Source organism: Mirounga angustirostris, unplaced genomic scaffold (assembly GCF_029215605.1).
Source record: "Mirounga angustirostris isolate CCGP_5_RB_7025 unplaced genomic scaffold, mMirAng1.0.hap1 SCAF_17, whole genome shotgun sequence".
In the NCBI taxonomy this organism is placed as follows: domain Eukaryota; kingdom Metazoa; phylum Chordata; class Mammalia; order Carnivora; family Phocidae; genus Mirounga; species Mirounga angustirostris.
Genome location: NW_026991725.1, coordinates 28,045,988 through 28,056,014, shown reverse-complemented (window position 1 = coordinate 28,056,014; position 10,027 = coordinate 28,045,988). Strand labels below are relative to the sequence as shown.

The window sequence follows — 10,027 nt, the reverse complement described above, 5'->3', positions numbered from 1 at the left end:
AAAGGCTGAGGATTTCTCGGGGCGTCTGCTGAAATCGCAGGGTTAGGGCGCCCCAGATCCCTGAGTCCCTGCAGGCGGTATGTGTGGAGGAGAGGAAGGGGTGTCCTCTGCCATTTCAGAAAACCCAAGGGAAGGGACACATCTACCCTCTAGAAGTCTGCGGGGAGTAACTGAGGGACCAAAAGGGCCTCTGAGCCTCCCGCGGGAGCTGCCTGGGACTCTGGCTCACCCCAGGGTACCAGGAGCAGCATGGCTATTATAACCTTTCACCTTGACCTTTCACTGACCCCTCTGAGATAAGAGCACAGAAGCACAAGGGACAAGGTCTCTATCAGAGGAGAAAAGCTTTGTTGTTGTTGTTTTTAAGATTTTATTTATTTGACAGAGAGAGCACAAGCAGGGGGAGCAGCAGAGGGAGAGGGAGAAACAGGCTCCCCGCTGAGCAAGGAGCGGACAAGGGGCTCCATCCCAGGCTCCATCCCAGGCTCAGTCCCAGGACCCCGGGATCATGACCTGAGCCGAAGACAGACGCGTAACCGACTGAGCCTCCCAGGCGCCCCGAGGAAAGGTTTCTAAGCAAGGAGCTAAAGAGCTCTGGAGCGTGGTCACAGCTCTCTTGGATTCTGCAGCGAGGTGGGCTTCGGCATGTCCTCCAGCCCCAGCCAGTGGGGCTCGGGAAGTCAGGAGGCTCCATGCCGTCGCAGGGCCTGACCCTGGTCACACAGCCGGTGATGGGCAAAGCCAGGCTTTGAACTTGCTTTGCTGATTCCCAAGTCAAGAAAGAAGGAGGGAGGGAGATAGTGAAAAAAGAAAAGCAAAACGTGTTAGTGGCCAGAGGACTGCGAGCTGCGCCTTTGTGAGTCTTTCATCTCACGCTGGGCGCCGGGTGTGTGTGTGTGTGTGTGTGTGTGTGTGTGTGTGTGTGTGACTCTGCCCTCCGGCCCCTCCTTCTGCCTGGATTTGATTGCTCTGCAAGTTCGATGTGCTCTTCAGTGACTCCGTTCAGGGCAGGCCGGACTGCTCTGGTCCAAACACAGGTGCCCCCCCACCCTGAATTTATATGAAACCCCGAGACCTAGAGAATCCAGGTCTGGCGGTAATTTAAGGAGCTTGCTGCCAGCCCAGGGACATTCCAGTGCCAAATCCTAGAGACCTGTTGAACCCATAGCCATTTCTCCGGGGAGCATGAAAAGACAGAGAGCTCCAAGCTTCCTCTGAGTCCTCTGAGCCCCTCGAGTCCCCCGCTGCCTTCTTCTCCCCACCTACAGCAGCCCACCTCAGGCCATTTCTCGCCCTGATTCCCCAACGGCCTCCTCGCCTGCGAGGCTCCTCTTCCCCTGCCCCCTGCAGGTCCTGCCTCCCCTAGCCCACTCTGGGGCAGCCCAGTGCCCGGTGCAAACACTCACCCCCCACCCTCCCCACCCCCTCAGCCCCTTCCATTGCCCTCCAGACTCCTTCTCCAAATTCTCCATCCTGCACTCTGGCTCTCAGGGACCCTGAACTTCCCTTCCGGTTTTGTTCCTGTTCCGCACTGCCTGACTTTAGGCTGCCCCGTGCGCATTCTTGCTTTGTTCTTTCCCATCCCTCCTGACACACCCCTACCGCCTAGAGCTCACACACTTTCCTCCCTCCTCTGGGCCTCCCGGGTCCTACCCCTCCTTCCTGGCCCTGCTCCAGCCCCACCCTCCCTGGACCTTCCGAGGCCAGCGCTGCCCAGGGAAAGTAGTCACTGGAGCCTTTCAGACTCTGAGTTTAGTAGCCCTGAAACTTCTACACCCTGATGCATGGAAACATTCTTGTTTCTACCAGATTTTTCCAACATGGAGATCGGATCATGCTACACCCATCCCGACAGCCCTCCAGGAGGGCCCTGACCCCACACCCCATGCAGGCCACACGACTGCTCATTCATCCCCTGCCTTCAGGGAGGAAGGCTCTCAGTGAGGGGCTGTGGAACCAAGGAAGGAGGAGTCAGAGAATCTCAAACAGTTCGCATGGATCAGGGGCTCCTTGGCCAAGCCAACCCTGTACCCAGGGAAGACTTCCTCCAGCCCAAGAGTCACACCACAAGATTCAGGGGGAAGATGTGGCCACCCTTTGATGGTCTACCTAAGAAAGCAGAGATTACCCCCAAGCTCCTTTGGTCACATCGCAGCATTTTAAAACAGAAAAATACATCATCATGTTTAATTCTCAAACCTGGTCCTTGAATTTAGTGGGACAGGAATTCCTTTTTCCACACTAGAGATGCCTGCTTACCGTAGGTGCTGTTGCAGGTGATTTCCTGGGCCTGCATGGGCATGAACAGGGCAAAGGCAGGTTCTGCTAGCATCTGCCTTCCAGCTGTGCCACTGGGTCTCACTGGCAGGGGAAGATCAAAGGCCTGTAGTGAGGACAGCCAGTCCAGCCCACGGACTTTCACATGTCTTCCATTTAAAATCCAGAAAAGAGAAATGGGGGCAGACAGAAGTCTGAGGCTGTGTTGGAGGGGAGGGGTTCGGGAACCTGCAGGTAACTCTCTCCCCGCCCTCCAGGTCTTCATGCAGCTGAGGCCACAAGGGCCATAGAAGCTTGACACCCCGTCCTTTCCGCACCATCTAGGGTCAGGAGCAGGTCCTCACGCTCTGGAAGAGGCAGAAGCTTAGGCCTGGGCCCATTGCAGAGTGTGCTGCCATTCTGCTTCAGCCCACCAGGTGGCGCCCCAGGGCTCATCGTTTTGCTCCTAGCGCTACAATGTTTCAGCCTTAAACCCTGGAACCAGTTTTTCTTCCTCTTCCTCGCAGCGTAGGTGAAGGCTCTTCCAGAGGCTGTAAGGCAAGACCCTTGGATCAGGGTGTGAGAAGCTTCAAAGGTCCAAGAAGTGGGACATTGACTGGGCACCAAATGTGGGAGCTGTGATGTGAGTTAAGCGAACAAATACTGTTGCTGCTGGAAAACGTAACCTCATGTGGGCACTCAGACTAAGCCAAGGCTGAGGACGTGCATCGGTGTATGCACGTCTGTGTGTGTGTGTGTGTGTGTGTGTCCCAGCCCCTGCAGGGGTCTTTCTGCCCAGATGACAGGGGCGCTGCCATCAGGGTGAGCAAGTACACTTAGTACCATCTCCCAGAGCATCTGTCCTGGACTCACGGATACACATGCGGGCGCTGGTGCCCTGAGCCTTTCTGTATTCGGATTTTGTGTGACATGTGGCCCGATTATCTGGGCTCTATATAGGGACTCTCAGGACCCAGGCAGGAGGTGTTTGCGTGTGTACACGTGCTTAGGTGTGTGGCGTACCCCTTGTGACCTGCCTGTCCTGGGGCTCAGGCAAAGCCAGCTTGCTCTCTATTTCCTCCTCCGTGACTAGAGTCCTGCCAGGCTGCTGCCCTCCTTGGCGACATTGCACCTGCCTTTCTCCGCGGCCGAGTGTGCCTTAGGGGGCATTGTTTATTTCTTCAATTAAAAGAAGAGAGGCCCTGGGAGGCTGCACAGTCGAAATTACCACATTTTAAAATGCTCTGACATTCATGAAACCATAAACCTCATGGTGGGTTCGCCTCCTCTCTGGACTAGAGCAGCCCCTCTCCTGAGGTCTGGGGCGCTCTGACCTTCGCCTCTCTGTGGCCAGAGAGCTCCCAGGCATCTCTGTTTGCATCTGTCACCATGTTAATCTTTCCGTTCCCATAGGTCTCTTCGGCCTCGGCGTGCTATTCGGGAAAGTCTAGGAAGTCGAAAACCGACATTCTAGCAGTGACCTTGGACAAGACCCTCACTTCTCTGGGCCTCAGCCTCCTCCACAGTAAAATAAAGCTAGTACACACTATGATGGGAAGCTCCTTCCCACTCTGCTGCGAGAGATCAGAGCCCCTTTGTTAGGTAGAAGCTTGTACGGTGAGTACAGGAGGAAGTCAGCATTAGCCCCGTTGTACAGGAGAAGAAGAGGAAGGTTGGCAAGATCCGGGCTGGGACTCGGCGCTTGCCCTGAAACAAACAAAGACGGAGCCAGCCGCGTAAAACAGACATGTGCTCTCCGTGCTCTCCGCCCCAAACAGCCAGGGGGGGTGGATGAGAGCTTGTCTCCCAGCCCTACACAGTAATTATTGGTGTTCATAACGATGCCCTGAGGCATTACATTCCGTCAGAATCATCAAAGAAAGATTAAACCATGCCTCGTATAATTGCTCTTTGAAATACCTTCTATTCTCTTGCTTGGAAAATTGATAACCTATGGATTTTCAATTAACTTCAAGTTACGAAGAATATTCCGTTTACCCAAGTACCCCATCCATTTTCTGTTCCTTGTAGGAGGAGTTTATTATCCAGCTCAGGCCGTATCCCCCAAGGATGACAGGGTTTGGGGCTGAAAAATTGTAGATCTGGAATTGGAAACTCTGGTTCCTTCCTGACAGGATGACTCTGCCAGCCCCCTAGGTTCTCTAGCCTCGGTTTCCTCATCCGTAAAAAATGGAATTAATGCCAGACCTGCTCCCTCATCGTCATTGCCAGAATCAAGTAGGTTATGGGTGTGTTTGTAAATGGCATGTCTATACAGATGAGGGGTGTTCAGGAAGCACTTGAGAACTGCTTGGGAAGACTGCGGGCTCGGCCAGCAAAGAGCACTGGACAGGTTTCCTGGACCCACAGTTTTCCCAACGGCAACTGGTTCAGCCCTGGACCTCAGCTTTATCATCTGTAAAATGGGGAGCAGGCCAACTTTGAGAAGACCAGAGCCTGGCAGTTCGAGAGCTAAATCGTGCCCAAAGGCCTTTCTTAATTGACCAGTAGGGTTTGAAAGTCAATAGCAACATTTAAAAATTGAGAGATTACCTGTAAAAATCGAGAATCATGGCTCTTTTTTTTTTTAATGGCAAAAATAGGACTACGTTCTTGCCGGGCAAAATTGGCAGTGCCAGTGAGCTGCGGTGGCCCCTCCATCTCTCATTGCACCCCTCTCCCTCCCCCCTTGGCTGGCTTCCCTAGCCTGTGTTTACTTGCCTGGCCCCACGTGGGTTCGTGACCCTTAGACCACGTGATCCGTAAGGCCCTTGACCCGTCTCAGCTGCCCCAGGGATGCCGGCCTTCATCCCAGGGAACGGAGAGCCGTCAGGGACCTGGCCAGAGCCACCTTCCCACCTGGACCCTGGCTGGGGAGAGGCACATTCCTTCAGCAACCTCCAGGCCCATGCAGAGCAGAGCACTGTGGAGGGGACCCCCCCACCCACGCAGCCCTCACAGCCAGAGCCAACAACTCACAGCTGGGGTTACCCGCGTGCTGATTTCTGTTTTAAAAAATACTGCTGGATAAACAGTGAGGGAAACCCGAGCTGTTCCCACACCACATAAATCCCCAGTTTGCTGTCCTATCTGGTTAGCTGCTTCCCCCCTCCCAATAATGGCACCGCTGCCTCACAAGCGAGGGCTGGAAAAGTGCACCCCGGGAAGTGGGCGGCTCTGGAGTCTCGCAGGCTGGCACCCTGCCCAGCCCCACGGCGGCCCTCCTTCTCTCTTTCAGCGCTTCCTGCTCAGGGGCACTCACCTTTGTCCTCACGCCCTCCACCTGCACGCCCTTCCTCCTCCCTGCTGCTTTGTCTCACTCCTCCAAGGGAAACCTTCCTGGGGGACCCTGGGCTCCTCCAACAGCTAGATAGCCACTGCCAAAGGCAGACCTACCTGAAGGCCCGCTGCCCCTCCCCCTGGCAGGCTCCCTGTAACGCTCCTTCCAGAGCCTTCGGTTAAAGTGCATGTATCTTGGCTCTGAAGGTAAGGCCAGAGCCCTCACCAGCCCAAAGATGAGTTTGACCTTAGATGAGGGTTGCCAGATTTGGGCGGGGCAGGGAGGGGGAGCGGGAAGGATGCCCAGTTAAATTCGAATTTCAGGTAAGCAATAAACAATGTTTAACCTAAGTGTATCCCAAATGTTGCATGGGATATACCCACTGGGCGCCCTGTATTTTCTCTAGCTGCTCTACCTTAGCTCCTTTCTCCGAGGAAGGAGGGGCTCTGCCGGGGAAGAAGAGGCCAGGGTTGGGGGGCCAGCCTACCTTGAGGCTACAGGTGGCCAAGTGACGGGTGCTGGCCAATGGGGCTGAAGAGCAGTTGTTGACCAGGACTTCCAGAAAGCCCCCTTGAATGGGGCAGAGAGACGAGGCACTCTCGTTGGTCCTCCCTCCTTCCTGCCGCTTGAAATGCCAACGTGACAGCTGAGCGTGAACCTCCAGCTGGATGAGGGGGCCAGTGGGGGCAGGAGGCAGAAAGAGTGACGGCGCATGGGCCCCTGATGACTTGGAGGAGTGGCCATGCCTGGCTGGACTGCCACCTCAGTCTCCGTGCGTTTCCCCTCCTGTTATTCTGATAAAGCTGACTCTACTCCCTGCCGGGAGCCCCGTCCTACACCTGTACAAGTCAACAGGCCCCCAGACTCCTTCAGAAAGGGGTCTGTTTCCTGAGCACCTCCTGAATGTCCTCCTGTACATCCTCTATTCGCTGAGCTGCCACTTTTCAGTTGGGGAAACTGAGGTCACCAAGAGCCAGGGCTCCGATACAGGCCGCTGTGGGTACTATTGTGTTTTCCAGTCCTCCACCCACATTCCTGGTAGCAGACAAGTGACGGGCAGCACCACAGGTTGAAAGGATATGCACACAAGAGAAAACTCTCATCTGAAGTAGCTGGCTCTATTAAACTCAGTGTTATCGGGGACGTAGGGAAAGGCCCCATCGTTGGTTCCCCAGGGGGGGATGCCTTGGTCCCACCTGGCAGGCTTCACGGGGGCATCTGTGACAGTCGTGAGAACTGTACTCTGTGCTTTATTCACTTCTCTCCCGACCATCCTATTATCCGAGTCTCACAAAGGTCCCATAGGGCAGTGGTAACCGTGCTGTCTCAAACCTTCTGAGAAGCGGGGCGCCTGGCTGGCCCAGTCGGTTAAGCGTCTGCCTCTTGAGCTCAGGTCATGATCTCGGGGTTGGCTCTGCGCTCAGCGGGGAGTCTGCTTCAGATTCTCTCTCTTCCCCTCCCTCTGCTCTTCCACCCCACTCGCATGCACTCTCTCTCAAATAAAATAAATAAAATCTTTTTAAAAAAGCCTTCTGAGAAGCAAAGGGCATCTACATTCCAGATAAATCCCAGGCCTGGGAGTAAACATCCTTATTCAGAATGATTGCTGCCATATTCAGAACTTGTCTGTCTCCTGTCCCATCCCTCGAGGTCTTGCTCAGGAACAGCTGCCTTGTCCAATATACATGTTCTACTATGTGAGTGAAGGCTAATGGCTTCATCTTGTCCCCTGGGGTGGCGTACAAATATTTCCCAGGGTCTTCTGGAGTTGTCTTTAAGACAATAACCACAGGGTCATCATTGTCAACATCATTATGATCCAGATACTACCACTAAAAACTGTAAGCCAGACAATGGCAAGAGCTTTCCTAGGTCACCTCAAACACTTCTCTCATCAACTTAACGGAGAAGGAAGGAAAAGTTGATTCCCACTTTACAGATGAAGAGACTGAGGCTCAAGTGATAAAGTGAGTTGCTCAAAGCCATTCTGCTTATTTACGGCTGAGCTGGGATTTGAACCCAGACTCTCCTGGTTCCCAAGGCCAAGATCATGACCCTCCGTTGTGTTGCCATAGAAAAAGGTATTGAGGGGTGCCTGAGTGGCCCAGTCAGTTGAGCCTCTGGTCATGATCTCAGGTGCCCTGCGTTGGGCTCCAGGCTCAGTGGGGAGTCTGCTTGGGGACTTTTCTCCCTCTTCCTCTGCCCCTCCCCCTGCTCTCTTTCTATCTCTCAAAATAAATAAAATAAATCTAAAAATAAGAAGGAGGAGGAGGAAAAGGAGGAGGAGAAGAAGAAGGTGGTATTGAGGGGCTAGGCTGGGCCGTCTTCATCCTCCAAGGAGACGTGACCTGCTCAGTGTTCCAGCAGAGTAAGGAAAGAGAAGGCATAATGATCCTCACGTGCGCCACCGTTTCTGTCAGCCAGCTCTGGTCACAGCATCCGTTCATTTATCCCCACAACAGCCACACAAGGCTGGAACTGTCCTCTCCCTCTTGCCAGTGAGGAAACTGAGGCTCACAAGAGGGATGTGACTTGCCTGAGACCACAGGCCCCTCCTCGTGCCCCCAGGCCCCAGGCTCCCCTCGGACACCTGGGTGGGGTGGCCTAGCACGCACCGGAAGCAGGTCCATGGCGCCAAGGACAAGCCTGCTTGTCGCACACAATGGGGGAAATTCCAAAAGTTCCTTGGGGTGGCTCAGGTGTGGCCCGGCCGACCATCCTCCTGACGCACGCTTTTCCTCTTCCTCCTCCTGCCACCCCAACAACAACCAGAAGCGGGGTTCCCTCCCTTCCTGAAAACCCCGCTCCCCTTGGCCGTGCAGCCTCAGGGCTTTTTTTCCACAAATAGCCACTTCCATCCATCTCTGTCTGGGGGCCTGCGGGGCCTGGAGGGGGAAATGCTGACTTTGAGGAGGTTAAAGGTGCTGGTGCCCGGCCTTCAGCTAACAAATGGGCTGCCGTGAGGGGAGGGACTGTTGTTTTTTCCTGGCCTCCGAAGAGGGGCCTGTCAGGAAGATGTAGAGGCCAGCGGGCCCCCGGCCGCGCCCCGCGGGGCGGCTGACAGACGCGGGCAGCTGCGCAGGCGCGGGGGGGTGCAGGGGGGTGCAGGGGGGTGCCGGGCCCAGAGGAGCGCACCGCACCCCTGCCGCGCCCCTCTCACTGCCCCCCTGACCCCTCGGCCCACCCCTTCCAGGGGCCGCGGCTGGGCCTCCCCAAGCCGGGCCTCCCCGCGGCCGGGCTCCCCCAGGCCAGCTGCAGAGGAGGCCAGAGCAGGAGTCCGGTTACAGCCGCAGGGCCAGGCCCCCTGGGAAGGTTTTCCTGGGGAAGCTGACAAGCCAGGGCTTCCTCCCAGCCTCCTGTGGATTCTTCTAGAGCTCCCACAGCCTGGAGCCCCTCGAGGGACAGCACGAGGCTGTGCAGTAGAATTTCCTCAGCGCTCCTCCCTCGCAGTCTCTTTTGGGAATCCTTGAGTTAAGGAGAACGAGATAGGCGAGGAAGGGACCGTGTTTATCTGTCACCCACTCGGAACTCCACGTCCCAGAAATGACTCCTTTAGATGCTCAGATGTTTGTGGGGTGGGCACTCCGATGCAGCGGGGCCAGGCTGTTCGGGGTTTAGAATCCTGGGTCCTCCACCTCGTGGCTGTGTGTCCCTGGGCAGGTTACCCAGCCTGTCTGTGCTTCCGAGTCCTCTTCGGAAACACGGGGCTGATGAGAAAAGCGCCTGCCTCACAGTGCTTTTGTGGGGATCCCTTGGGGGAATGTGTGTGAGGTGCTGAGGTCACTGGGCGAATGTCAGCGAGGACTATCATCCCAGAGGAGGAAACAGAAGCTCAGAGAGATGGGGTGACGTGTCTCAGGGCACGGAGCTGGGAAGTGGCAGAGGCAGGATTCGAACCCGCACCTGTCGAACCCACAGTCCACGCTCCTTCCTCTGTGTCAAGCTGCCCCAGAGGGGATGCCTGAGGGCGACTCCTCGTTCTGCCTTCTCTTAGCTGCGTCCTTCTGAGCTAAGCCTCATTTTCATTTGTAAAATATAGAACATAATTCTTAATTTACCCATAATAAGAGAGTCATGAGATCCAGAGGAGAAATGTGTGTGACAGCTAAGTCCCAAGCAAAGCAGAGAGATGAGTCTGGTTCTAGGCAGTGATGCCGTCTCCTCTCCTGGCCTCCAACACCCTGCCCGTTCCAGAAGCCCGATGCCAGTTTCATGGAGAGTGCGTGTGCGGCCTCCAGGCTGCAGGCCTGAGGCCCGTGGGCCCTCCTGGCGTCTTTGGAACTAGCCAGCACACAGTTATGTCCGTGCCCATTTCGGCCCTGATCCCGTGGCTCTGGGCCGTGGAAAGATTCAGTGGGAGGGGAGCTCTGGCCCGTGTGCTTGGAATGTCATCCTCCCAGAAATTATATTAACCCTCATGAGAGACCAGCAGGGCGTGGGGATCGAGTAGACTGATGGACCGATTGAAATGGCAGTTGGCCCTTCTGTGAC

General features: G+C 55.5%; 1 long non-coding RNA gene across 1 annotated transcript; it reads right to left on the bottom strand.

Annotated features, from left to right (window-relative positions):
* Window positions 1–361: 361 nt before the first annotated feature.
* Window positions 362–8,319, bottom strand: LOC135362939 (uncharacterized). Its single transcript, XR_010408414.1, has 3 exons — window positions 6,024–8,319; window positions 2,260–2,807; window positions 362–762 (listed from the first exon to the last, which is right to left on the bottom strand). It is a non-coding gene; the product is annotated as an uncharacterized LOC135362939 (long non-coding RNA).
* Between the last annotated feature and the right edge of the window lie 1,708 nt (window positions 8,320–10,027).